This window comes from Crocuta crocuta, unplaced genomic scaffold, assembly GCF_008692635.1.
Source record: "Crocuta crocuta isolate KB4526 unplaced genomic scaffold, BGI_CrCroc_1.0 scaffold36, whole genome shotgun sequence".
NCBI classification, from domain to species: Eukaryota; Metazoa; Chordata; class Mammalia; order Carnivora; family Hyaenidae; genus Crocuta; species Crocuta crocuta.
Window position 1 is genome coordinate 16,967,483 of NW_027532203.1, and position 27,308 is coordinate 16,994,790.

At 50.2% G+C, this 27,308-nt stretch overlaps 1 protein-coding gene across 1 annotated transcript in view; it reads left to right on the forward strand.

Annotated features, from left to right (window-relative positions):
• Positions 1-27,308, forward strand: part of ZBTB7C (zinc finger and BTB domain containing 7C) — a 298,728-nt gene that overhangs the window by 234,279 nt on the left and 37,141 nt on the right.

Genomic DNA, 27,308 nt, shown 5'->3' on the forward strand with positions numbered 1-27,308 from the left:
CCAGAATACCTTCTACTGCCAAGAATCGTGTGATTGGCATCCACACTCTGCTCACTTGCCAGAGTTTCTTCCTCCTGGGTACTTATCTCTTCATGGCTTAACCCAGGATTGGAGGAGTTGGGGGTGAAAAGGGAGGCACTGGCTTGAGTGTGAACACTCAGAGGACTGGACTCTGCCAAGTGACTAAATGGAGGCCCCCTGAGTGGCCCCTAAGGTGTCACTGGGCCCGATCAATGGACCACTTTATCAGGAACCCCTGGGTGAGTGAGGGGGTGGGGGTTGGAGTCTTCCTGCACGGGGGAGGCCATGCAGCCTGAGAACACAGTGCACAGAAAGATCATTAGGGTTCTGTTCACAGGATTAGAGCTCTGGCCTGGCCACAGCCTTTCCCCACCCTGGCATCCAAAGCCAGCCACTTCCCTCGTGGGCTCAGGTTGTTCCCATACGTGCAGAGTGAAGGAGTTAGACCAGGGAGTCCTAAGATTTCCTTCAGCTTTCATGTCCAGTGTGCCTGTGAGCTCTGATAAGTGATTCCTGCCTTCAGAAAGCATACGATCTAGAAACGTCAGTACAATAGCCATGATATGATCTAGAAACGTCAGTACAATAGCCATGAGCTGTCCTAGCTATTGAGCACTTGAAATGTGGCTACCCCAAACTGGGACGCACCACGAATATAAAATACTGAATTTCAGGGCTCCTGGGTGGCTCAGTCAGTTAAGCATCTGACTCTTGATTTCAACTCAGGTCTTGATCTTGGGGTCGTGAGTTCAACCCATGCTAAAAAAAATACTGGATTTTGATAACAGCCCCCACCTCTCCCCCACCTCCTCCTCAAAAAAAGAAAAATCATGATGTGTCATGATTGATACCTCTTGAACCAATCACATCTTAGACGTATTCGGTTAAAATATATTGTTAAAAGGTTTGTTTACTTTTTTTTAATGCAGCTACCAGACTATTTTAAATTGCACATGTGGCTTATAAGATATGTCTGTGGGCTAGTACAGCTGCAGAGAGGAGCTGCTTAAAGAGATAAGAGCACCCAGGGTAGCACCTGCTGCCAGAGCTCAGAGTGGAAAGGGCACGGTGGGCTGGAGTCCCCCACCAAGACGTGGCGGGAAGGAGGGGTGCTGATTCAGACAGCAGAGCGGGAAATACTGCAGCCAGGTGTCCTGGTTGGCCAACCCTTCTGGAAGTGAAGGTCTGGGAGGGGACTGGGGACATGAAGGCTCAGAAGACTGGCCAAGGCCACGTTGAGCATTCCTAGTGCTGATCTATCTCCATTCCCCCAATGCCCCCGCTGCTCATCTTCCCTCCTCTACTCCTTTTTCTTTCTCAGTGCCCCCCACTAGGCATGCTGAGCCCAGTCAGGCCCTTTAGGCTGAGCAGTAACAGAGGATCCTTTCTGCCTGGCTCATGTGTAAGCCAAGCCCAGTTCAGCGTTGCTCATGGAGACTGTGATGGCTCTGGAAAGGGCAGTATGGTGTCCAGAAGTCTCTAGGTGTCATGGCAAGTAACTTTAAACTCCTTGGGCAGGAACTCCCGTTGATGGAGATTCGAGCCCCAGGATTAGGAACAGGTCACCAACCTCCAAGAGAAAGCTGCCCCTGGTTGCCAGCCAGCCAGCTCCACTGAGCACACATTTCCTCTCCCCAGGCCGGGCGCCACTGCTTCATGGTTGGCACACAGAGACAGGACATGTGACTGACTCATGCGTGCCCCTGCTTCGCCTTCCCCTTTTACGACCTGACCAAATCCGGGGGCTTATGGGAAAAATCACAAGCCATCTCTGGATGTGGGGGTTTTCCCACCACTTTCCGTGCCTGCGCCCCACCCCATGGGAACCCTCCTGAGTGCCAGCTGTCAGCCAAGGGTGGGAAGGGCTCCGGACTGCCCACCTCACTGCTCCGCTTACTCGCCATGCTCCTGCCACCAGCACCCAGCTCGGAGTCAGGCGACTGCCCTTGACGAAGCTTACCTTCTGGATGGAGAATCTCAGCCCCGGGGAGCTTTTAAACTACACCCAGGTCTGGCTGCACCCTCAGCATCTGATTAATTAGGCTGAAGTAGCCAGGTTTTTGGCTCTTCTGGTTTTTGGAGGGTTGTTTTCTTTTTGTTTGTTTGTTTGTCTTTTTAAGCTTTGAAGGGTGAAAAACAACTATTTAAGGTTAGGACAAAACTTTATCTCCTTGCTACTCAAAGTGTGACCCTTGAACCAGCAGTATGGCATCCCATGGAAACTCCTTAGAAATGCAAACTCTTGGGGCATCTGGATGGCTCAGTTAAGCATATGACTTCAGTTCACGTCATGATCTCACAGTTCACAAGTTTGAGCCCCGCATCAGGCTTCCAGATTCTGCTTTGGATTCTCACTCTACCCCCTCTTCTCTGCCCCTCCCCCACTTGCTCTCTCTGTCTCTCTCTCTCTCTCAAAAATAAGTAAATACACATTAAAAGAAAAAAGAATCTCTCTCTAAAAAAATTAAGAACTACATTTTTAAAAAAAGAAAAAATAAGTACAAACTCTTAGGCTCCTCCCCAGGCATCTTGAATCAGAATCCACATTTTAATGATTCTGGGGTGGTCAGTGTGCACAGTGCACAGTGGGAAGCACAGCTTTCGTGTACATCAGAGCCACCTGGCAGGGCTAGGGAAACGACAGACACAGGGTCCCCACTTTCTAAACCTGACCCTTAAGTGTGGGCGGGGCATAGTAATCCTCACTCAAGCAGTGGTGAAGATTGTTCTATGGAATTGAAATAATGGGTTTAGGTCATTTCATCTTTTCAGAGCCTCCTCCCTCTATGACTGGAGTTCACATCCAGGGACATTGCATACAGGCCACCACCAAATGAATTGCTTTTCAATGCATCACTCTTGCATCCAAATTTTGTCTGTGGCTCCCCATTGCCTGTCAATTACAACCAAATTCCTTAGGCTGGCATTGCAGAGACTCCATAATTTCACACACACACACCCGTAGCCTACTCTCAGGCTTGCACCCACAGTTTCTTTCTATCAGTCCATCACGGGACCAAAGTGGAACACCTTGATAGGCAGAACACACCTCCTGTGATCATTTTTATTTTTTGTTCCTTTGTTTATACCGGTTTGATTTTTGTTTTGTTTTTGATAGACCATCTGCCCAGCCCCTTCTAGGGCTAAAGCTTATCTGTCCCTAAATGTCGTCCATCCTTCAAGGTCTAGTCTCTCTGACAGCCCGACCTCAGGGCAGTGGGTCCCTCCTGTAATCTCCTGTAGGTCTAACTTATGACTGTATCATTCACTTGGTGGAGCCCAAGGTAACGGATGCCTAGGGAGCATTTGGCGGGGAAGGGAGTGTTCCTCCTGTCTTGCTGGACTGTGAGACCAAGCGACAGCCCAGACCAAATCTTTATGCTTTTACTGTAACCACTTGTCTCTTCCCAAGTCAGTTTAGCACTGTGGCCTGTGCATGGCCCAGGTTCACTTATCTGAAAGTGGGTGTTCAGAGTAACATCCTGAACTGGCTGAGGAGGGCGACACGGCTGTTCCTCATCACACATGTGCACGTACATGTGTGTGTATGTACATATGTGGGGGGGGGTAGATAAATCTGTTTTTAGTCTTTTTGACAAGCAAATGGTAGCTTTAAAGAATAGAAAAGAAAGAATGAAGTAGAATAAGGCAAAAAAGGCAACAGCAGTTCACTGAGAAATAAGAAAAATTGGGGAAAATACCTTCCCTGGGATCTGAGCAGTCACTGGTCCTGAGTCCTGTATTAGAAAGCACCAGACGGCAGCCACTGAGCAGCTCCTAGGAGCAGGGCGGGGGAGGCGGGGGGCACGCGTGAGCCCAGCTCTCAGCTCTGACCACTTTGAATCAACTCTGAGAAGTGGGAGAGTAACTAGGAATAAGCATAAGCACATAGCCTGTTTTTAAGGCAAATACATCCTGAAAAGGGGTCGGTGAGTCCCCTGACACTCAGCCGTCAAGAATCATATTTTAAGGTTACACTGTGTTCAACTTTTTGACTTGGAGACTTCACCTTCTCATAGGAACCTGAGTGTCCTCCTTGCCACCCAAGTACACTGGCACTTTCTCACATCTTGCCTTTGTTCACAGAACTCAGATGTCTTCCTTTTGGGGAGCCCTCTCAGTGCCTCCTCCAGGCTGGGAGGATAGTGGACCCTCGATAGCAAACAGCCAGGGCTCAGGAACCAGCGCTGGGGGACTCAAGGATGGCTCTGAGCACCTGCCGGGCCAGTTCCCTGGTATTTCTGACCCTTAGTGTCCTCATCTGGAAAATGGGGATCGTTGAAGCTACTTCTCAGCATAGTTGGAAAGAGTGACTGAGAAAATAACCTTTAGCAAAGGATCTAGCACAGAGTAAGCATTGAATAAATGGAAGCTATTATTATTATTATTAGTTACACAATGGGGATAAGAATACCCACTCCACCACAGAACCGGATTCAATGGGGAGCATTAGCATGTTTGCCAAGTTTAAAACCTGTTGCACATCATATATTTGTTCATTTAACAAATAGTTCTGAGCCGGCTTGGGCTGCTGCAGGAAGATCAAATGAGCCCTTGGGATCCAGGAAGGCAGATAAAATGGTGTGCGCATTTCCAAGACAGCCAGCAGGGCAGGTTGTCTACTGCGTGAGTGGTGGGACATTTGTCACTGGTTTCCTGTGAACCCTGACACGTGGACTCCACTGAGGTGGAAGACCGGATGCTGGAGGGTGAGAGAGCATCCCAGGCAATGGAGCAGCAGGACCATGCACGGGTGTTGGGGGAACAGGAAGTGATCCAGACTGACAGAACCCCGGGCGTGGCCCTGTGGGACTGCAGAAGCTTCTGCCTGGCTTCTGGGATTCAATCCCAGCTCTGTCAGCTTGATGGGTGACCTTGAGTATGTTTCTTAACTTCTCTGTGACTCAGTGTCCTATCGATGCAATGAGGATAATAATAGTATGCACCTCACGAAGTTGCGCAGCAGTTCAGAGCACAGCCTCAGAGCTCAGTGAGTGCTCGCTCTGGCTATTATGGGGGAACAGCAGTGAGCAAAAGAAACCCCCAAGAAGCAGGCCAGGGCAAAGTGAATGCCAGGTTAAGGGATCGTCCTTCATGCCATGGGTAAAACACTAAGTACCAAGTACGCATAGTTGGTCCAAAGTACCGATCACCTATTNCGTTTGCCAAGTTTAAAACCTGTTGCACATCATATATTCGTTCATTTAACAAATAGTTCTGAGCTGGCTTGGGCTGCTGCAGGAAGATCAAATGAGCCCTTGGGATCCAGGAAGGCAGATAAAATGGTGTGCGCATTTCCAAGACAGCCAGCAGGGCAGGTTGTCTACTGCGTGAGTGGTGGGACATTTGTCACTGGTTTCCTGTGAACCCTGACACGTGGACTCCACTGAGGTGGAAGACCGGATGCTGGAGGGTGAGAGAGCATCCCAGGCAATGGAGCAGCAGGACCATGCACGGGTGTTGGGGGAACAGGAAGTGATCCAGACTGACAGAACCCCGGGCGTGGCCCTGTGGGACTGCAGAAGCTTCTGCCTGGCTTCTGGGATTCAATCCCAGCTCTGTCAGCTTGATGGGTGACCTTGAGTATGTTTCTTAACTTCTCTGTGACTCAGTGTCCTATCGATGCAATGAGGATAATAATAGTATGCACCTCACGAAGTTGCGCAGCAGTTCAGAGCACAGCCTCAGAGCTCAGTGAGTGCTCGCTCTGGCTATTATGGGGGAACAGCAGTGAGCAAAAGAAACCCCCAAGAAGCAGGTCGGGGCAAAGTGAATGCCAGGTTAAGGGATCGTCCTTCACGCCATGGGTGAAACACTAAGTACCAAGTACGCATAGTTGGTCCAAAGTACCGATCACCTATTGAAGGTGTTGGAGCTAGAGGATGATGTGATCCAAGTTGCCTGCTAAGAAGGTGACTTGGCCAGCAATGGTCAGAGGAGACGAGTGCAGGGAGAGAAGAGGGGCAGCCCTACCACCCAGCTTGCCCCTCCTGGGACAACCACAAGTCGCCTGGGACAAGCACTACCCATCAGTGGCCTGGCCTCTGATCACCTCTGGCTAAGACGGCCCACATGTGGTCAGGACAGCAGCCAGCGATCCCGGAGAAGAAGCCAGAGCCCCTCAGAGGCCTCCCACCTGGGCCAGAGTCACTGAACCCACCGCTGGACACAAGCAGATCCCCCGGCCAGGGCAGGGAGGGGCCTCTGAAGGTCCCAGACATCCGTAAGGGGTCCTAGCCTCTGTCCTTGACCAGCATTCCTTACAGTAAGCCCAACACCCCATTGGGCACAGCCAACACTTGGTTCCCCCTGGAGAGATTTACCAGTGGATAATAATGCTGGCTAATGTCAACTGAGCACATCCTACCAGCCAGGCTAGGACTCACTCCTTTCTAACAAGAACTGCTTTTAGGAGGTAGCAAGAGAAGTAGCCATCTCTTTTTTACTAACGTGACTTTTTTTTACTTTCCAAATTTTATTCATGAACATGTATGCATTTTAAAATCAAACATATACGTGCTGATAACAATACAATTCTATATTTAACGAGGTAGCATACTTTGGTGAAGGGAGAANATTTACCAGTGGATAATAATGCTGGCTAATGTCAACTGAGCACATCCTACCAGCCAGGCTAGGACTCACTCCTTTCTAACAAGAACTGCTTTTAGGAGGTAGCAAGAGAGGTAGCCATCTCTTTTTTATTAACATGACTTTTTTTACTTTCCAAATTTTATTCATGAACATGTATGCATTTTATTTTTTTTTTATTTTTTTTTATTTTTTTTAATAGTTTATTGTCAAATTAGTTTCCACATAACACTCAGTGCTCATCCCCACAAGTGTCCTCCTCCATGCCCATCACCCCCNTTTTAGCCACTCTGACTGGCGTGAGGTGGTATCTCAGTGTGGTTTTGATTTGTATTTCCCTGATGAGGAGGGATGCTGAACATCGTTTCATGTGTCTGTTGGCCATCTGGATGTCCTCTTTGGAGAAGTGTCTGTTCATATCTTCTGCCCATTTCTTCACTGGGTTGTTTGTGTTTCGGTATGCATTTTAAAATCAAATATATACGTGCTGATAACAATACAATTCTATATTTAACGAGGTAGCATACTTTGGTGAAGGGAGAATGGACTTGAGACGCCGACCCGCCGTCGTATCCTAATTCTTGCACTAAGTAGCTGGAAAAAGTGAGACGTGATACCCTCCCTCTCCTGTTGGGACAACAGGAAAGGGGCTTCCCTGCCTGCCCCCCACCCCCAACACCCCCCACCAGCCCTGGGCTCACACTCTTGACGCCTCTCTTCCTTCCTTGTTGGAGGACCTGCCGCCTGAGAGGTTCAGGTCTGGCTGCATTCTCTTAGTGACTGGCCAAGTGTCACTTCCCCTAATGACGCAGTTGTAATGCTCTGGTAGCCTGTGGCAAACCTATTCCCCCAGCCATTCGCCCCTTACCCTTTTTGAGAGGTGTGTTGCCTGTGGCTCCCATGTGTTGCTTCCAGACCGAAGCTGCAAGGCCCGCCCTCTGTGCTTGCCATCCTCCTATGGGAGACTCCAGAGGGGCACCTGGTTGGCTCACTCCGTTGAGCACCAGACTCTTGATTTCAGCTCGGGTCATGATCCCAGGGTCATAGGATGAAACCCCGCATCAGGGTTTGTGCTGAGTGTGGAGCCTGCTTGGGATTCTCTCTCCCTCTCCTTCTGCCCCTGCTCACGTGCTCTCCCTCTCTCCTTCTCTCTTTCTCAATTAAAGAAAGAAGAAAAGAAACTGTTGAGTCTTTCCCAGCCCCTGATGCTTCACCTGCCTTGTTATAATAAGCCAGGACATGCATACCAATGCCTCGATATATGACATCTCATTACCTTGTCCGTGATCTTATCTGGGAGCGAGCAGCGCACACAGGCCCACTGTTGAAGCATGAGACAATTACATCTCTTTACGGTGATTCTGGAAGTTCCTAGGGAATGATAAGCCCATCAGGCTCCCCAACTCTTTTAATCCTCACAACAACCCTAGAAGGCAGGTATGTCCGCATTTGACAGATGAGAACGCTGGGACACACGGAGGTTAGAGGTCACTTAGCGTCACAGCTGACCTATAGCAGAGCAGAGATGCAAACTGTGCTCAGTTCCCATGTGTTCAGGCAGCATGGATTCCCATCTGCTATTTGCCTGTGACAGACTTATTTGGGGAGAAAAATTCTGGGCGTTGGGGGGGAGTGAGGGAAGCGACAAGTCCCTTGGGCGTGCATCGCAACATGCTTGGGTGTGGAAATGAGTCCCTTCTTTCCCTCCTCTGTCCAGCGCATTCCTATTCCTTCCTCAAAGCCTGCTCTCAGGAAAGGGCCTATGAGCCTTGAAAGCAAGAACTATGTTTCCTCAACTTCCCGTCCCCCCGAAGGCCCAGCAGAGTCCCAGGCACAAACAAGGCCCTTGAGTTCAGCTGAGTTGATTTGAATGAACTGACTCATTCTAAGTGACTGATAAGAGTTTAATGACGCCACTCCCAGGGATGGGCATTTTAATATGGGCTAAAGTCCAAGTTTGGCTTGCCCCAAAGGAGTGAAGGTTTGATTGTGGAATTATGAGCATCAGACAAATAAGGAGGCTTGGGGGTACAGTAGGAAAGGGATTGGGGAGAGAGAGGCTCTTCCTGGTTCCTGCCACCACACCCCATGCAAGCAGCCATCATTTTCACCCGTGCCCTGCCACGTGCTACAAACAAGGACCTCTGAGGACCCCAAGAAGTGTGTGGGAGGGCTCGGCCCTGGCCCAGAGGGGTTCAGAGAAGCCCATTTTGGCCATGCTGGGTCTGAATCTGTGTAAGCAGGAGCCACGACCTGGGGCTGGGACCTGAGCAATTCACTCATCCCTGGCTCACAGTGCACTGGGGTCTCCAGGTGCATGTCGAATGCCGCCAGTGAAGGGCAGATGTGTTGCCCCCACTGGAGCGAGCCCTGAGGGACACAGGAGTGGCCAGTGAGCTGGCCAGTACCCCAAGAGTCACCTGCCACCACTCCTAAGAGTTAACCCGGAGCCAGGATGGAATGGGTCCTAACAGCCAAGATGGAATGGGTCCTAAGATGACCATTGAAATAAAAGAAATGAAACACGGGCATTTACCCGTTCAAGGCCACCGGTAGAGGGTCACTACAACACCGGAAAGTCAGGAGAGAACAATGCATGCTTGGCAGGACCTCATTCTTTATTTGCCCCCGGAGCTCCGCTCCCAGCTGCCAGTTCCCTCCCCTTGCCTTCTGAGAGCTGAACCTCTGTCGGGCTCAGGCCTTCCCCTCCCCCAACCACCACCTTCTTAGCTGCTGCTTGCCTCCCAATGCTACACTTCACACCGGGACATCCACCCAGGGGTAACGGACAAGGAACCTGGATGCAGAGGAGGCCTCACACCCACAGAAGCTTCTAGAATGCTCGGGGCTAGAGGCTTTCCACAGGCACTTGCAGCAAGGAGGTTAAGGCTGTTTCTGCACCAACCCCCAGGCGGACACCTTGGCTGTGTTTAAGGGTCTGCTTCTGCCACCACAATTCGGCATCCACCATGTGGGATTAGGGTGCATCCAGCAACGCTCCCTAGGCCACTGAAGGGACAAGTTCAGAGGAAAAATAAGTTCCTAGAAGGGGTCGCTGAAACAAGACACTCTATAACCTCATAATCAGAAGAAATGACCGGACTGCCTTCTACAGGCATCGGTTACAATCAGGGGAACTTCTCAGTGTCATCTTTTTCTGGGCTCTGAAACAGGTTTTGCTGCTGGATTGGGTGGCAAGGCCCTTTTCCAACAAATTCTGTTACAGAGAGGCATTCCATCGTAACAGAGAGATTTCCATGTCCTGGCAAATGGCCTCCCGAAAGAAAGATCTGGGGATCAGAGGCGCCATTTTGTGGAGCGACCTCCTCTTGTCCCTCTCTGGTTCCAGGGCGCCCTTGGGTGGGGAGAAATGTAGTAAATTCTCTGCTTCGCCTGTGAGGAGGTGGGGGTGGCTGGGGCAGGAGAGGAGGGGAAAGGCGGTTGGAAGGGAAGGAGGAATATTCAGAAGGAAAGACAGACCGAGGTGCTTACAGATTTTCAGTTTGGCATCAGTTACAAACCCTCAGGTTATTAGTTCTGGAGAGGCGCTTGGAAATCAATCATTTAGGACCGTGTTTTTCAAACTGTAGGTGGCAACCTCGTATGGGTCATTTGATTCATCTAGTGGATGGCAGTCCACCAACTTAAAAATATATACAGAGATAGAAAAACAGAATAGAATAGAAAATACCAACATTCATCATATGTAATTAAAGTAAATATTCAATCAAGCTTTTCATCCAGTTTGACACACAGATTTATTTCCTGGTCATGAAGAAAAAATGGTACAGTGAGTTATAGTTTTACCCAGTTAAAGAAACACTGGTCTTGTCCACCAATACCTACATTTTCTTTTTAAGAAAATGGAAGTTTAAGAGGGGAAAGCACTTGTCCCAGATCACCTAGCTCATGAAATTGGCATCCAGGACACGTGGCCTGATTTCTAGGCCAGGCCTCATCCTCCACCAATTTCATTTATCAGATCCTTTTACGGGGTGGGGAGGGGGCGCTCTGAAGCTGCCTGCGCTGGGCTGTGTCACTTAACCCTATGAGCCTTCCTTTTCTTGTCCATGATTTGAGCTCGTGCGTGCCCAGCAGGGTCATGGGATTATATAAAACCGGTGTCCAGCATGGGGAAGGGACTCAGAGCACACGATTTGCCTGTACTTTCTCTTCCTTCCCAAGTATCTAGTCCCATAATACACCTCCCCAACCAGTCCCTGGAGATGGCCAAATAGCCCAGAGCACAGCCAAGGAGCTGAGACTGTTTCCACAGCCCTTCCCTTACTCAGCCAGATTCCAGCACTTCTCTGAGCTTGCTGTTTCTCTGCTCAGGGCCTGAGCAATGGCTCCATTCTGTCTGGGGTCCCTGCAGATAAGTGACATGATTGCTAGTCACGGAGATGGTTGAGAAAAGTACAGCTTGACCAACCATGTGCTCATGTCCAGAGACTGTTGGGGAAGACTGTCAGCTGTTGCCTCCCCTGTGGAGAATGATGGATCAGACCCGACGTCTGTTGCCCTATATGACGCTTGGTGTGCTGGAGTCTTCTCCAAGCCGCTGGTACAGGGGATGGTGCATAATTACATGGGAAACAAATGCCTTATGGGGGCTGTTTCATTTCATTTTATTTTGTTTTGTTTTATTTTGTTTTCAAATTTTATTTATTTATTTTGAGAGAGAGTGTGCATGCACAAGAGTGAAGGGGACAGAGAGAGAGAGACAGAGAGACAGAGAGAAAATCCCAAGCAGGATCTGAGCTGTCTGCACAGAGCCCAACGTGGGGCTCAATCTCATGAACCATGAGATCATGACCTGAGCCAAAATCAAGAGTCAGACACCTAACTGACGGAGCCACCCAGGCACCCTGGACACTGCTTTCATTTCAATGTTCCAGGGCCCCAAACCATGGTGAAGCCTGAAGGGTGGAGACCAACTATTTCTCCTGGCATCCCCGGGGTCTACAGACTAGCACTATCTTATAGAAAAGTCATGCACTTCAAAGTTTCCCTAGTGGTCATACCAAGAAAAGAAAAAGAAATAGATGATACTAATCTTATATTTATTGAACCCAGTATATCTAAAATATCATTGTTATTTCAATATATAATTCATATAAAATTATGAATGCTCTATTTCACTTTTTTGGTGCCAGGTCTTCAAAATCTGGCATATATTTTATACCCACAGCCCATCTTCATTGGACTAGCTGAATTTCATGTGCCAATAGCCATATATGGCGAGCAGTTTCCATGTTGGACAGCTCAGATATCGAGTTACTGGAACAGAGTAGGAGTTCAAAACATTCTGCTGAACTGAACCTGATGTTGGACACCCACTGAACCGTAGGCAGCAGGCTGAGACTGGGGAGCAGGGACCGAGTGAAGTACCTGGGAGGGGGACCCTGATGGGGGTGTTGGAAAGAAATCCCTTAGAATGAGCAGAATCGCCACCTTCAGATCAGCCACAGAACTGCCCCCTTTCACAGCTACATCAGATGTACATGTCCCCCGCTGGGACATGGGGAGATCCAGAGGCGCTAAGCATCAGAAAACTGGAATCACTAGTGCAGACTCCATTCCCCTGTGCTGGGAACCTTGCCAATTCTCACCGTAAGTGAGGCTGTTGAGTTGTCCTGGGACTGAGAGCTGGCTGAGGTCTCGTGTTCACTGCAGGTGAGGTTTCTACTCCACTTCTTGAATATTTGCATCAAGAAGATCCGTAATTTTAGCTTTCGTTGTATATGAGCTTCAAGGACCTCACCCCGAGTAAGAGGAGGAGCTCTGTGGTACCCTCGTAGGGGCCCAGTCCCTGGGGCAAACCGGAATTCCGCTGTCCCCTGTGGATGCTCCATGTGCTCGAGGACAGAAGGACCACCTGCTTGGTGGAGGACAGTAGCCTGGAGCACCATTTGCCTCGTGGCCGTGTCACTAAGATGAACGGATACGCCCTGAGCGTTTAGGGGCACCTGCCCCATGCCCAGCCCTGATTCTGGAAGGCACAGGAATATGAGAGGAGGTCCAGGGCCTCATGGGATCTGTCATAGAAGGGCAAACCGTCAGCATGAGGAGTGGCGAATTGCTAATTGTGGATCTGTAGAGAGAGGAAGGAGAGAGCCACTGTAGGCAGGGGCTGAGGGACTCTCTGGGACTGGGGTGGAAGGTGGAGGGTGCAGGGAGTGTGTGTCTCCTTACCTGCCCTTCAGGTCATCCAGTCCGGCGAGCTGTCCAGGGCCTCTGGGCTTTTGTCCTGTGTGCTGCCCAAGGGGCCACTTCCTCTAAGGTGGCTCTAATCCTCCCTTCAGCCCCGCCCAACAGGCTTGGCCAGTCCTTTCTGTTGCCTCATTATTTGGATAAGCATCTTTGTCCTCAGATGTAATCCTCCAAAGTGTGTTTATTGGAGCGCGGGGCCACCTGGCCGTCCTCGCCCTGGGCTCCCCAGGGAGGGCTGGAGGTCTGCCAGTGTCTGGGTCCCACGGAGGCTGCAGTAATGCTGGTGACAGGTTACACAGAGGATGAGTGGACGAAAGGAGAAACGAAGCCGAGTGGGAGGGAGTACGAGGGCTTGTCTGGACTCTGTGGAATGGCAGAGGCAAGAGAGGAATGGTGGACAAGTTGACAGTCAGTCTGAGAAAAGCGTGGGCTCTGTGGCTGCCCCGGCCTTGTGGGCTTGGAGGCTAGCTGTGTACAGTCATCACAGGCACCGGCCAAGCCCACGGCAGCCTGTGTGTCGGGACAGCTCAATATGCTTTACGTGTTGCCGTGTAAGCCACAGCCTACCGTCACGCATCCAGTGTGACGTACACACACACCAGATGTGGAGATCACTGCCGAGGACACTTCAGAGCTTAAAGGGGTGGTACAGAGACGGTCCCTTCCCTTACAGATGCAGGAACAGAGGCCCACAGAAGTGAAATGACGTGCCAAGGCCAGTCAGGGACAGCGCGGGGAAGAGAGCGGGGACGGTGAACTTCGAGCCCCTCCTTGCTCCTTCCTTTCGGCTGCTTTAATTAGATGACTATTTGTCACTCTTTTAGCTCCATCCTCAGAAGTGTCAGAACACAAAGCCCGTGGGCTTTCACTGGGGCCCACGGAGAAGCGAAAGAGGTGTGGCATGGAAGGGCACAAGCAAATACCCAGATGTACCGTGCTTTAAAGGCATCACTGATGACTTTATGCAGATGAGCTGTCTTCATTCTGGCACCTGAATGTCACATGTGTCTGTCTATCCAGGCACCAGAGCTGTTGGGCACAGGAGTCAGGACAATTGTCAGCCAAGGTGCCCGAGTGCTGAGGTTGGCAGCATGCTGGCTCCGAAGTCTTGTCGTCCACATAGAGCTGATCTGATCCCAGCTCTCACCTCACGGCTGATAGAGACATTGAGATGTCACTCCAATGCCAGGTGGCATCCACAGGGGCCATTACGATGTCAGTGGGGCTTGCAAGTGTGTGGTGACACCTCCTCGCTGTGCCTGGAGGAGCAGCAGTGTCGTCAGGGTAGCTGATGTAAATTCCAACAGTCCTGCTGATGGAGGAGGCGGAAGGGTGAGAAAGAAGCTGGCCCATGCCCCATGCCCCTTGGCATGCTCACTGGCCAGCAGACTAGGCTTTCTTGCCAGTGGAGATGCCTTTGCTTGGTCTTCTCTGAGGTTCTACTACCACAGACCCTTTCCCCAGACCCCCTGTCACCTCCCAGGCAGGAAGTCCTGGGGACCACATCGTGCCCTATGAAATTGAATCATTTGGCACCATGAGAGCCCCGTGGAACAGCAGCTGGCCTATCAGGTGGGCTTTAGACCACCAGCTGTGCCCAGTGAGGGCATTCTGCCCTGAGCATGGCTCCTACGAGGCTCTGGCTGAGGGCTGAGCTGGCCACCTTCTCCTTGAGCCACAGTGGCTCACTGAGGCACAGCCAATGGCACCCCCAACTGAGAGAGGTGATGAGGAGAAGCTGAGGTAGCCAGGAAGGGACAGGTTAGGGAATGAAGTGACAAGCATCTGCTGATCCCACTCTGGTTGAGTTTGTTTCCTTCAAGGGAGATGGTTGCTGGGCTCATTTTATTCTGACCTCAAGATCCTTGAACCTTTGAGATGGGAGAAGTGGCACTTCACTTTTCATTGTGGGTAATACTTTTTAAACTAGGGACAAATGTTCTCTTTCATTCATCCACTTCATAAATACCGTGTGCAAGTGGCAGTGGGCTAGACACCACGGAACCCACACTGCAGGTGACAGATGAGTCATGGTTTATGTGCTGTTGAACCAAGAAGAGCCTCTGACACCTTGGCTTCTGGCCACACCTCTTATCCTGACATGTAGGTGACCCGCAGCCAGGAGAACAATTTCTCCAGGCCTCAATTTCCCTGCCTATAAAATTGAAATAACTGACCTTATGGTTCATTGTAGCTCAAATAACTATGATTTCCCTTCAGTAATTCCACTCTTAGACATACACTCAAAAGAAGTGAGAGCAGGGATTCAGACAAATGCTTGTACACAAGTGTTCATAGCACTACTCACAATAGCCAAAAGGTAGAAATAACCCAACTATCCATCAACAGGTAAATGAATCAACAGATTGTAGTATATCGATGGAATAGTATTCAGCCATAAGAAAGGAGTGAAGTACTGATACAGACCACAAAGTGGACGAACCATGAAAACATTTCACTAGGTGAGAGAAACCAGACCCAACAGATCACATATTGTGTCTCAATTATACAAAATATTCAGAAAGCTGATGGGTGATTTCTGGAAATTGAAGAAGAGAGAGCCGGGAGCAACCAGTAAATGGGCATGGGGCTTTCTTTTAGGGAGTTTTAGAACTCGATACAGGTGGTGATGGCACGATATTGTAAATTGTTCACTTTAAAATGATTTTGTTATGTGAATTTCACCTCAATTTTTTAAAAATCCTCTATAATTCCCTTTAAAAAAATTTTTGTGTGTTTATTTTACAAGCAGAGGAGGGGCAGAGAGAGAGGGGAACAGAGGATATGAAGTAGGCTCCATGCTGACAGCAGAGAGCCCGATGCGGGGCTTGAACTCAAGAATGTCAAAATCGTGACCTGAGCCGAAGTCGGGTACTTAACCGACTGAGCCACGCAGGCGCCCCAACCTTCTATAATCCTCATAACCATAATATAAGTGCAGCCTATATCTCCCATGCCATACTTGCTGGGTATAAATTAAGACCACAATGGAAGCAACAAACACTGTTTTTTCTGGCTGTTCCTGCCACTCTAGTGTAAGACCCTGGGTGTCCAGCAGCTAAGCTTTCACCTGGTCTGGGACTGCACACACCACCACCCTTGGTGTGCTCAGGGTGTCCCATGAGTGCTCCCTTGTGCACCTGTGAACTTGCGGTCCCCGTGCTGGGGCCTGCCGCTCTCTGTGGAGTGTGGGCCAGGGTCAAGGGTGCTCTTGCCACACTGTGCTCCACAGAGGTGGGACAACCCACCTCCCCGTCTGTGTGTTGACACCTGTCACCTCTCAGAGATGTTAGAGACACATCCCCTTGAGATTTTACAGTGCCTCCCCCTTCAGGACTCCTTCCCTGGTGCAGAGCCTGGTACATTATAGGTACTCAATACTTACTTCTTGAACGAGTGAATGAACAGGTGAATGAAGGGATGTTGGAACTATGGGAGAAGGGCCAGAGAGCCGTCTTAGAGACAAAAGCCAGCTGTACCCAAATCTCCTGTCACCTCCACCCCTGAGGGAACCATCTGAGATCCTTTCAGGCCTGCAGCTCCATCTGCTTGGAGGCCCCGGGTTTGGTGGGCAGCTTGCTCCCTCGGACAGCAGATGCTTGCCACCTGTTCCCAGGCCCTCCTGGCTGCACCCTGACGCACTCTCATTCTGGGCAGACACAGCTTCTGCTCAGGCTGGCATCCAGCCACGTGAGCTGGGGAAGGGGAAGGGACGGAAAGAGCCTTATGAGGAGTCCCCCCGCCACCTTGCGCTGGCAACCAGGGAGGCAGCAGTGAGGCAGACAGGGCCCGAGTCCCGGGCAGGGAGAGCGGCTGGCGTGGTGCCTGGGCACTTACCAAGGGCTCATTGAGTGTGGTTTCTGCTACAGTTAGCTGCCGCGCCTGTGGAAGTTCACCTCCTGCCACTTTCACGAATGCATGTGATGGTAAAGCAGCTAAACACCCTGGGGTCCTTTATGCGTGCCCTGACTGTACATTCTCCACTTATTCATCCACCCACCCATCCATCCATCCATCCATCTATCCAACAAGCTGTATTAAGCAGCTACTCCATGTCAGGCCCTGAACTAGGCTCAGTCTATCTGGGTGGGACAGGATATGCTCCACACATCCTTCCTCATTCCCTGGTTTTGTGCAATGATTGCACAAGGGGAGGCAGGAGGTGTGGGGCATATTAGGAGGATGCCCTATCACAATCATTGATGCTGTATTTTCAAGTATCACCCACTCCATTCTCCTAATTGTCACCCCAAATTGAGAGTGTATTTCCTGTGTTGAAATATTCATGGACACAAGACCAAGAGGCCTCTGGGACATTCCAAAATACCTTTGGACCTTTTTTGACCTTTGACTTTTGATTTGTTCACACTATGCTCAGCTGTGGGAGAATTAGCCTCCATGGTTCTATGGCGGTGGGGGGGCACAAGCCTGATTGTTTTCTGGTTAATTCAGCCACACTTAATAGTTCAGTCCAAAACATTTACTTTCAGGTGGGCCTGAAGTCAGACCATCTGTTTGCTCAGTTGACTGAGTAATTATCAGTCTCTCCTTTTATTCCTTTGGGAACACAGACTTCAGGAATTGGGTCCCTGGTGACCAGGGCACAAATCTCAGGGAAACCCAGGAAGACAAGGACTCCCTTCCACTCACAGTTGTTCTCTGAATGTCCAGATAACCAGAACACCCTCCTTATTTAGAGGAGATAGGTGCTAGAAACCCAAAGGATGGAGAATTCTTCTGATATTTGTTCTAGAACAAAATTATTCAAGATAGCTCCCAGTATACGTTCATGGACTCTCTTTTTCTTTTGAAATCTCTTCCAACTAGTCAAGTTAAATCAAAGAGGAGACATCAACTAACAACAACTAAGTACTAGCTTTAACGCCCAAGGTATCTTAATTTTTTTTAATGTTTAACTTTTAATCATAATTTTTTTTTTTATTTGAGAAGGAGTGAGGGGCAGAGGGAGAGGGAGACACAGAATAGGAAGCAGGCTCCAGGCTCCAAGCCGTCAGCTCAGAGCCTGATGCAGGGCTTGAACTCACAAACCGTGAGATCATGACCTGAGCTGAAGTCAGATGCTTAACCGGCTGAGCCACCTAGGCACCCCTAACCCCCAAGGTATTTATGATAGCCCCTAACCATGAGACCAGCTCAATTCCTTTCTAGCAAAACAGTCAGGACAGCATGGAAATTTATGAATATTGTTAAGTGAAAAAAAAAAGCATATTATAAGGCAGTTTATAGTATATAATCCCATTTTAAAATACCTATATGCATAAAAATATAGATATTGCAAGGTGTGGATGGGGATGTCCCTGAATAGCCAGGATGGATGGTGGTTTTGTTTTCTTCCTTTTCCTTTTCTGTATCTTCTGATTTTTTAGGAATGAGCCCGTATTGCCTTTATAATAAGACAACCATAGAGGAGAAAATGCTTTTGTTTATTTCACTCATTTTCCCCCTGCTAAATATGTCAATAATTTCTTCCCACTGTATCTTCTTTGCCTTTGCTAGAAGGAATCTCAGGCTCTCTCTTGGTGAGAGGCTGTCAGACACACACATGTAGGATGCTGAGAGAGATATTAAAGCCAGATTAGTACTTAGTTGAAGCTTCCTCCTTGGTTTAATTGGATTACTGAAAAAAGTAAGCATGGTCAGGCCTCTGGGGAATGGGGGTGTGCAGGGACCTTGTGTGTGGTTCTCAGTAAAGCAGTGCACTGTGGGACCCAAGGGTTCAGTGTAGAAACCCCATAGTGGTCGCCATCCTAAGGCCTCAATGGGTCAGTGAGGGTGCAGATCTATCAATAACTTGAACTAAGCTCCTGCCAAGCCTGGCCCCCCTTCCTGTCCTTCCTGCCCCTGGGGTTCTTGTGTCTGCTCTACTTGGGAAATCAGTACTTCCTGAGCATCAACCTTGACCTTGCTCTCAGAGCAAAGTGCATGGAAAGCAGAGACTCTTTGGAGTCAGTGTCCTGGATGTGGAAACACTGCTGGTGGCCCTTCCCCCAAGGGAAGCCCCAGCCCCACCTGACCTCCCCTGGGGACCCCCCCGGGGCATTTTCTCTTTTCCTTCCCCAGACCCTCACCACATTGACCTTCATGGTTATTAATGAAGAACATGATGTACTACTAGATTGTCAGTTCGTCACAGAACTGTTGTGAAAAGGAAATCGAGTCAGGGTATGGGAGTCAAGCACTTCACAAAGTACTTGTGACAGGGAAGCAACTCATTAAGTAGGGTCCTATCCCCTGCCGCCCTCCTTGCTTTTCATCCTGGCAGCACCTAGCCCCGGTCTGTCACACAAGGGGCTCTGGTTGAAGATGCCCAAAGGAATGTGCCCTGGGGAGGAAGATCGGGGATGGAGGGGCGAGGGAACAAACATTCCCTCCGCATGAAGCCTTAGGTGCCCATAGATGGATTATGTGTTTGGTCTGCAGGGGACAGCTGGGGTCTCCAGGAAGGCTGGAGCATCTTCAACCCACGTTTCTGGTTTCTGCCAGTGCTGGGGGATTGATTAGCCAACAGCGAGCTGGGCCCTTATCAGCACTTCTATTTAACCTGAGCACTCTCTCATCCAGATGCAGGGAAGAGAAAACCATATCTGGGAAAAGGCAGGAGGGATCTATGTGCCCCTCCCCCAGAAGAACCAGAGACAGGTCTGGGATTCTCGCTGTCCCAGAAGCCGCAGGATAAGCCCACAGATCCCATCCTGGAAATGGGGAGATGGGAGGTGGAATCAATCAGCCTGATCAGGCATGATCATCATCGGTCTTGACCAAGTCTGTGTAGAGCAAGAAGAGCTACTCCTGGGCTTCCTGGAGGCTTGAACACGTGCCTCCTCTCTGCGCTGGCTGTTGATACTTCCTTTCTTCTGTCTTGCTTCCGTCTAGAAGCCCTTCCATGTCGCTACTCCTTCCCCTGCCACCGCTGAGCAAGTGCAGCTAAAACCGGGCAGCCCCTCTAGGGCCCTTTATCTCCTGTAGAATGAGGTGGGCATTTGGGCCGGGAGACAGTGATAAGGAGAAACCAAGTCCGCCGAGTAGCTTGCTTAGTGGTACAGTCTGAGGAAGCGTGCATACTGATGAAACTCAAACATTTATTTCTTAGTAATGATCCCTTCGCGTTGTGGGGTAGGGAAATCAATGCATGAGAAAATACACACAGACCTGTATACCAGGGATATTGTAAAACACCTCTTTTCTCCTTCCCCTCATACCTTTGGGCACGTCTGTCTTCTCTGTGCACTTTAAAAGATGATCTATTTTGTGGTGCTTGGGTGGCCCATTCGGTTAAGTGTCTGCCTTCGGCTCAGGTCATGATCTCACAGTTAGTGAGATCGAACCCCCCATCAGGCTCTGTACTGACAGTTCAGCGTCTGGAGCCTGCTTTGGATTCTGTGTCTCCCTCTCTCTCTCTCTGCCCCTCCCCTGCTCTTGCTTTGTCTCTCTCTCTCTCTCTGTCTCTCTCTCTCTCTGTCTCTCTCTCTCAGAAATAAATAAACATCAAAAATTTTTTAAAAAGATGACTTATTTTGTTACTGGCAAAGATGTGAGATGTGAATTTAATTAACTAGAGGAGTCCAAGGGTCAAGGAAAACTTGAGAATTAGAAACAAAAGGTGCCAGAATATTTTTAATATAATTTATTGTCAAATTGGTTTCCATACAACACCCAGTGCTCATCCCAACAAGTGCCCTCCTCCATGCCCATCACCCCCTTTCCCCTTTCCTCCACCCCCATCAACCCTCAGTTTGTTCTCAGTATTTAAGAGTCTCTTATGGTTTGCCTCCCTCCCTCTATGTAACTTTTTTTTCCCTTCCCTTCCCCTAATGTCTTCTGATAAGTTTCTCAAGATCCATATGTAAGTGAAAACATACGGTATCTGTCTTCTCTGCCTGACTTATTTCACTCAGCATAATACCCTCAAGTTCTATCCACATTGCTGCAAATGGCGATTTCATTCTTTCTCATTGCCATGTAGTATTCCATTATATAGATAAACCCCATCTTCTTGATCCATTTAGGCTCTTTCCATGATTTAGCTATTGTTGAAAATGCTGCTATGAACATTGGGGTACATGTGCCCCCTACGCACCAGCACTCCTGTATCAAAAGGTACCAGAATATTAATAACCACGTGACCCATTCCAAAAACATCAGTGAATGGGAAAGACTTTGGATGGCAGGAGGCCTAGGTTTCCATTCCTCCGATGAGCCAAGGGTTCCTGATCGTGCCATTTCCCTCCCTGTTCCCAGGCTGCAGAGCTCTGAGACCTTCCTGCAAAAAATGCTTCCATTCTGTTTTCTGTGCATCTCTGAGAGCGGGCCTTTATTCCTCTCTCCTTTCTATCACTGGAAGGTTTGTGAGGGCTGGGAAAGCCAGGACACTCTGTCCCAGGCTGAGTTCTACCTTTAGATGACTCAAGGATATCATGAAAACCCTCCTCTTCTTACAAGGAGCCACTAAGCCAGCCTCAGAGGGGTGCTGGAATGTTCTAGAAGCCTTGATGCCCAGTGGTACTCATCCATTCCAATGACAGACACTCGCCAAACCCTGCTTTGTGCCAGGCCTGCTGCTGGAGGGCTAGAGGGCTACCAAGACAGGGGATGTCCCTGCTCCCGAGAGCTCACATTCCGAGGGACGGTGTCACGGGGTCCCCCACTGTAGGCTGAGCCAGTAGCCTGAGAGGCAGGTACAGCGCCTTCACCCTGGGAGCTTGTATCTTGGGACCACAAGAAATGCCTCGTGGAGCAGAGGAAAAAAGGGAACACGGAGGCGAGGGGCTAGAACCTGATCCGGGAAAGGGGTGCGAGCAGAGGAGCAGAGCAGGAGAAAGGGCTGAGCTGCCCACGCGCCGCAGCAGGCTGGCCTGGTTCTTAGAGACAGCGGGTGGGGAGGCAGGGGCGGAGAGCAGCCTGCCGGCCACAGCCAGACTTAGCCCTGCCAATGGGGAAGTGCAAGGTCTTGTGGCGTGGGGCGGGGACGGGAGGCCTTCTCCCTGGGCAGACGGAGGGCCTGTTTGAATTCTTTGGCGCAGAAGAGCAGCCTGCTGGGAACCTGTCTCTACCTGCCTGCGACCGTGCCAGTCCCAGCCCCAAGGATTCTTCTGTTCTATTGTTTCCTGCACCCCACACCCCAGCCCAAGAATAAAGATAACCGCCCCCCTGCCCACTGCTGCCCGCCCTCCACACCCGGGTGACTCAGGCTGGTGGCTGGGCGGCAGCGCGGCTGCTGGGCCTGGCTCCACTCAGCTCCTACATCTGCTGCTGATTTGCCGGCCCAACCAGTAGCCCTTTCTGTCTCTGCGACCTAAATTAGGGTGGGGTTTTTCTTGGATTAAAAAAAAAAAAATGGTACCTTCCCCACCCCACCCCCTGTGGTGTACAGATTATTATAGTGTCTGCTTGCTTCAGAGGGACAAGAAAGAAAGTGACCTCGGACGAGTCCGGCTTAATTGCGGCGTTCAGCTGCCCGAGGTCTCCTGTCCACTCTGGCCAGTTCTGGGCCAAACCAGTTTTCCATGGCCAGACTGGGCCCGGTTTCCACAGCATTTCCTGTCAGGAAGTTCCCCCGCCCAGTATGTGCTATTAAATAGGATCCTTTTCGTTCCTTTTCCTCTTATAAACTTCCCTTTCAGGTCATCCTGAAGGGAGAGTGGGGATGTGGCCACGCCGGGGGAAGGGGACTCCAGGCCCCATTCCCAAAAGGGAGATGGTTCTGGAAGGGAGGCTGGCCGGACGCTGGCCAGGGTCAAAAGCCCAGGGTCTAGGCCCCAGGACCAAGCACAGGATGACTTCCTGCTCCGCAGAGGGTGCCGGATGCCTCAGCCCTCAAGTGAGGCCCCTGGGTGCCCCCTCTTCTCTCTTCCGCACAGGGGGGCCCTTTTCCTCTGTGAAGGAAGATTTGAGAAGCAGTGGGAAGAATACCCGGTCCTAAAAATACCTTCTTCCTTCTCCCATCCCGAAAATATATCCACCACAAGCTTCCCACAGAGAGTGAAATTCTACCTTTCCCATTTCAGCCTTCGTTTGCTTGTCTGCAGCACTCTGGGGGGAGGGGGGCACCAGCAGGGCTCCTGGGTCCCCCCCGCATCCCAGGAAGCCGGCCACCACCGCCCGTCGGGAGCGGGCCGTGGGAAGGCTGCAGACCCTGGGAAAGGAGAGCGTGATTTGGGCCCCAGAGGCAAAGCTGGCCAACGGAAACCGCTGCCCAGGGAAGAGGGGTGACAGGTGAGAGGTCAGGGCGGGTCAACACCTGGCCCATCTCATTCAGTCTTTGGGTCTGGGTCATAATGTGGGTAGTTTTCCCTCTCTTTTGGGTATGGTTATCCCATTTGACAGATGAGGGACTTGAAATTCAGAGAGGCAAAGTGTCACCTGACTTCACGCAGCTGAAACTAGAAATTAAGGCTGTCTTCCTCAGAGAGGCATCCATGCTGACTTCGTTCGTTCGTTCGTTCGTTCATTCATTTATTGTCAAATATACATAACACAAGATTCACATTTAAGTGTATAATTCAGGGGCATTAAATACATTCAGTGTCATGCAGCCATCATCACCATCCATCTCCAGAACTTTTCAGTTCTTTCAACTCCTCAGACTGAAACTCTGTCCCCACTAAACACTGACTCCCCAGTCGCCCCTCCCCGCAGCATTCTGTTTTCTGTCGCTGTGAACCTGACTGGTCTAAGGAGCTCATACAAGTGGAAGCATGCAATCGTTGTCTTTTTTGTGGCTGGCTTTTTTCACTCGGCATGTTGTCTCTAAATGTGGGTCATTCTTAATGCAGCTGGTGTCAGAACTTCATTCCTTTTTATGGCTGGATAATATTCCATCCTATGCAGGTACCATATTTCTTTATCCAGTCATCTATCTATGGACTTTTGAACTGTTGGCTATGAACATGGGCACCCAAATATCTGTTCGAGTTCATGCTGTCAGTCTCTTTGGGTATATACTCAAGAAGCACAACTGCTGGATCACTTGGCAATTCTTTGTTTAATTTTTGAGGAAGCTCCATACTGTTATGCATAGTGGCCACATCCTTTTACACTCCAGCCAGCAGTGCACAGGGGTTCCAGTTTCTCCACGTCCTTGTCAGCACTTGTTATTTTCTGGGGGGGGGGGGGGGGGGGGTTGTTTGTTTGTTCGTTTGGTTTGTTTTTTTATAGTAGCTATCCTTCTGGGTATAAGATAGCATCTCTTCGTGGTTTTGATTGGCATTTCTGTAATAATTAGTGATACTGAGCATCTTTTCTTGTGACTATTGGTTGTTCGTGTATCTTTGGAGAAATGTCTATTTAAGACCTTTGTCCATTCTTGAGTTGGGCTGTGTGTGGTTTCATTGTGGTTGTGTCATCCATGCTCACAAATGGGGGCATCTGGGTGGCTCAGTTGGTTAAGCATCTGACTCTTGATTTTGGCTCAGGTCAAGGTCTTAGGGTCATGAGATCGAGCCCCTCTTCAGACTCCATGCCAAATGTGGAGCCTGCTTAAGATTCTCTCTCTCCCAGGGTGCCTGGGTGGCTCAGCTGGTGAAGTGTTTGACTTTGGCTCCGGTCATGATTTCACGGTTCCTGAGTTTGAGCCCCGCATCAGGCTTTTTGCTGACAGCTTGGAGCCTGGAGCCTGCTTCGGATTCTGTGTCTCCTCTCTCTGCCCCTCCTCCACTTCTACTCTGTCTCTGTCTGTCTGTCTCTCTCTCAAAAATAAATATTTTTTAAAATTATAAAAATAGATTCTCTCTTACCCTCTCTCTGCCCCACCCCCACACTCTCCAAAAAAATAATGATAATAATAATAATCAGGAGTTTTTCAGAGAATCCAAAGTCATTTATGTTCATAACCAGGACCCTAGAACAAGCTGCAGTGCTCTCTGGATCTGCTAAACTGTTCATGTAGTGCTGTTGTACAAAGTATGTCTTGTTGCATTTGCAATATCTGCAAATCCATTGCTTTTGTGAAAATTTCATCCGTGCTTATGCTAAGTACCTACTATGTGCCAGGCATTGTGCTGTAGGCATAAAGGAATGTGTCCTGGTCCCTGCCCTCAAGGACCTTAGACCCTGCTGGGGAGGGTAGTTGTAACTCAAAGTGACACGTGCACATTTTCTGAACGAGAAGTCCTGGTGTGTAATCTACGGAACTTTGGTGCACGAGGCTGGGCTTAGGTAGGCTGGGAAAGGGAAGAACCCAGGCTCAGAATGAAGCTAAAGAAAGAATCAGCACGGAACCATCACGAAGGAGGAGGGCTGCAGGGCAGGGCTGGGGTGGCTCTGGGTCTCTAGATGCTTCACATCCAGAGGCTGCCATGATGGCACGTTTACATGCCCACCATGCACAGATGCTGCGTCCCCCTGGATGGCTGCCCTGGGCTTCTTGACTGCTGCAGACTTCTGAGAGGGTCGTGGCGTATGTGGAGGCAAAGTCTGACTCGGCAGGAATCTCTGACCTCTTGGTGCTGCTTCAGGGCGGGGGATTTCCCTTCTCCAGCAGAACACTGTGTGGGCGAAGGTGTGGCCCCTACGCCGAGATGGGACAGGTTCTTTCCAGCTTTGCTGGGGCTCTTGGCTGGCATCCACTGGGATAGGACACAGCCTTCCTCCTTCTCTTCCTCTTGCTGCCTGACGTCCACCAGCAAGACGGCACCAATACTTTACTCCAGAGTACCCCGTCTGTTGAGAGGGTCTTTGTGGCTTCCACAGTTGGCGGCCAGGTATTAGTCTGCCACCTGGGGGCTCGGCATGCAAGGTCCTGGTGGGAATGATTCTACAGCGGGGCAGGCAGGACCGGCCTCGTGACCTTCCAGAATGCCATGGTGTGAAAGCAATCTACCCTTCATTCACTAACTATAAACTCATTGCAGATTTTGTTCACTGCTTATATGCCTAGCACTGCCTGGTGCGTCATACATATTTAACATGTATTTTTGGATGGAGGAAGGACTGAAGGCCCATCTGCCTCCTTGATATTCACTTAGTGCCCCCTAGGAGTCACACAGGCCCATCACACGGGTCCTGGGTCCTGACCCTGCCACACGGGAGGGCTGATGCCTTGGGTAAGTAACTTCAGCTCTGTGAGCCTCTGTTGCCTCACCTGGGATGTGAAGTAGGAGCCTCAGCAGCCTCTGGAAGCCTCATGGAGGGAATATGCGATGACCCACCAGAGCACACCCCTCCAGACACCAGACCTGATTCACCTGAAGTGATTTCCCAACCACTAACTGCCCAAGCCTCCAACAGATCTCCTTTATTTATTTTATTTTAATTTTTTAATGTTTTGTATATATTTGAGGGACAGAGTACAAGCCAGGGAGGGGCAGAGAGAGAGGGAGACACAGAATCCAAAGCAGGCACCAGGCTCTGAGCAGCACAGAGCCTGACGTGGGGCTCGAACCCACCAACTGTGAGATCGTGACCTGAGCTGAAGTCAAACGCTTTACCAAATGGGCCACCCAGGCACCCCTATCAGATCTTCTTTCTAATATACCTCCTTGGTGCACATCCTGCTCTCCATTCTTGCCTTTCTCAGAGACAATAACTACCCTTTGTCTGTTCTACCTACAGGACAGTGGGAAGGCCTTACAGTCTAGTGGTTAAGAGCATAGCCCCAGAACTAGAAGGAACAGGGGTCCAGATAGTGCACGTACAACTCAAAGCCTTGTTCCTGATACTAGAGGCTCCTCAAAATGGCGGATGGGGTGGCGGGAGAGGTTGGGGTGGCCAGCTGGCTTTCTTGAGCCTCTGTTGATCACAAAGGACAGATTTCATCTGTGTGTGCCGTGCGTTCTCACAACTGCATGCAGCATGCCAGCCCTGGCTAGACCCTGTGGGGTGGCGCGTCCTCTAACTGCCCCCTGTCTAGAGATGACACACAAGAAAGGCAGGTGAGACAGCAGGAGAGCGCCATGTGACAGCTCTCAGGCCTGCCCCTAAGTCCAGTCAGAGTCAGTGGTGGGAAGGAGAAGAACGGCAGAGATCTTTCTAAGGGAGGGGTGCCAGCTGGACCCTGGAGAATGGCCAGCTGCTGAGAAGACAAGGAAGGGAAGGGCCTTCTCAGGTTGTAGCAGGGGAGACGAGCAAAAGGGGAGAGGTGTGCCACCTACAGAAACACCTGGCCAGGGATGAGCCCTGTGGAGATGGGACAATGCATTCATTCAATCAGTGATGCAACAGCGACATATGAGCACCTCTTTGTGCCATGCCCTGCACGGGGGCTGCGGATACAAAGATGGGTGGAACACTGTGTGCGCCCTCCACGAGGGTAGGTGACCTACCTGGCAAGTGTCACGTGTTCTTGGTGGGGGAGGGGAGGATGCATGCTCTGTCTCCTTTTCAAATGATGGTGCCCTACTGCTTTTCTGGATGTGATAGCCTTGGCCTGCCCCTTAAAGGGAATTGTGTGTTCCAGCCCCAAAACTCAGACTGCAGAATGGTAGGTTGTCAAAGCTAAGGGGGCCCTGAGGGGCGAGCCATACCCA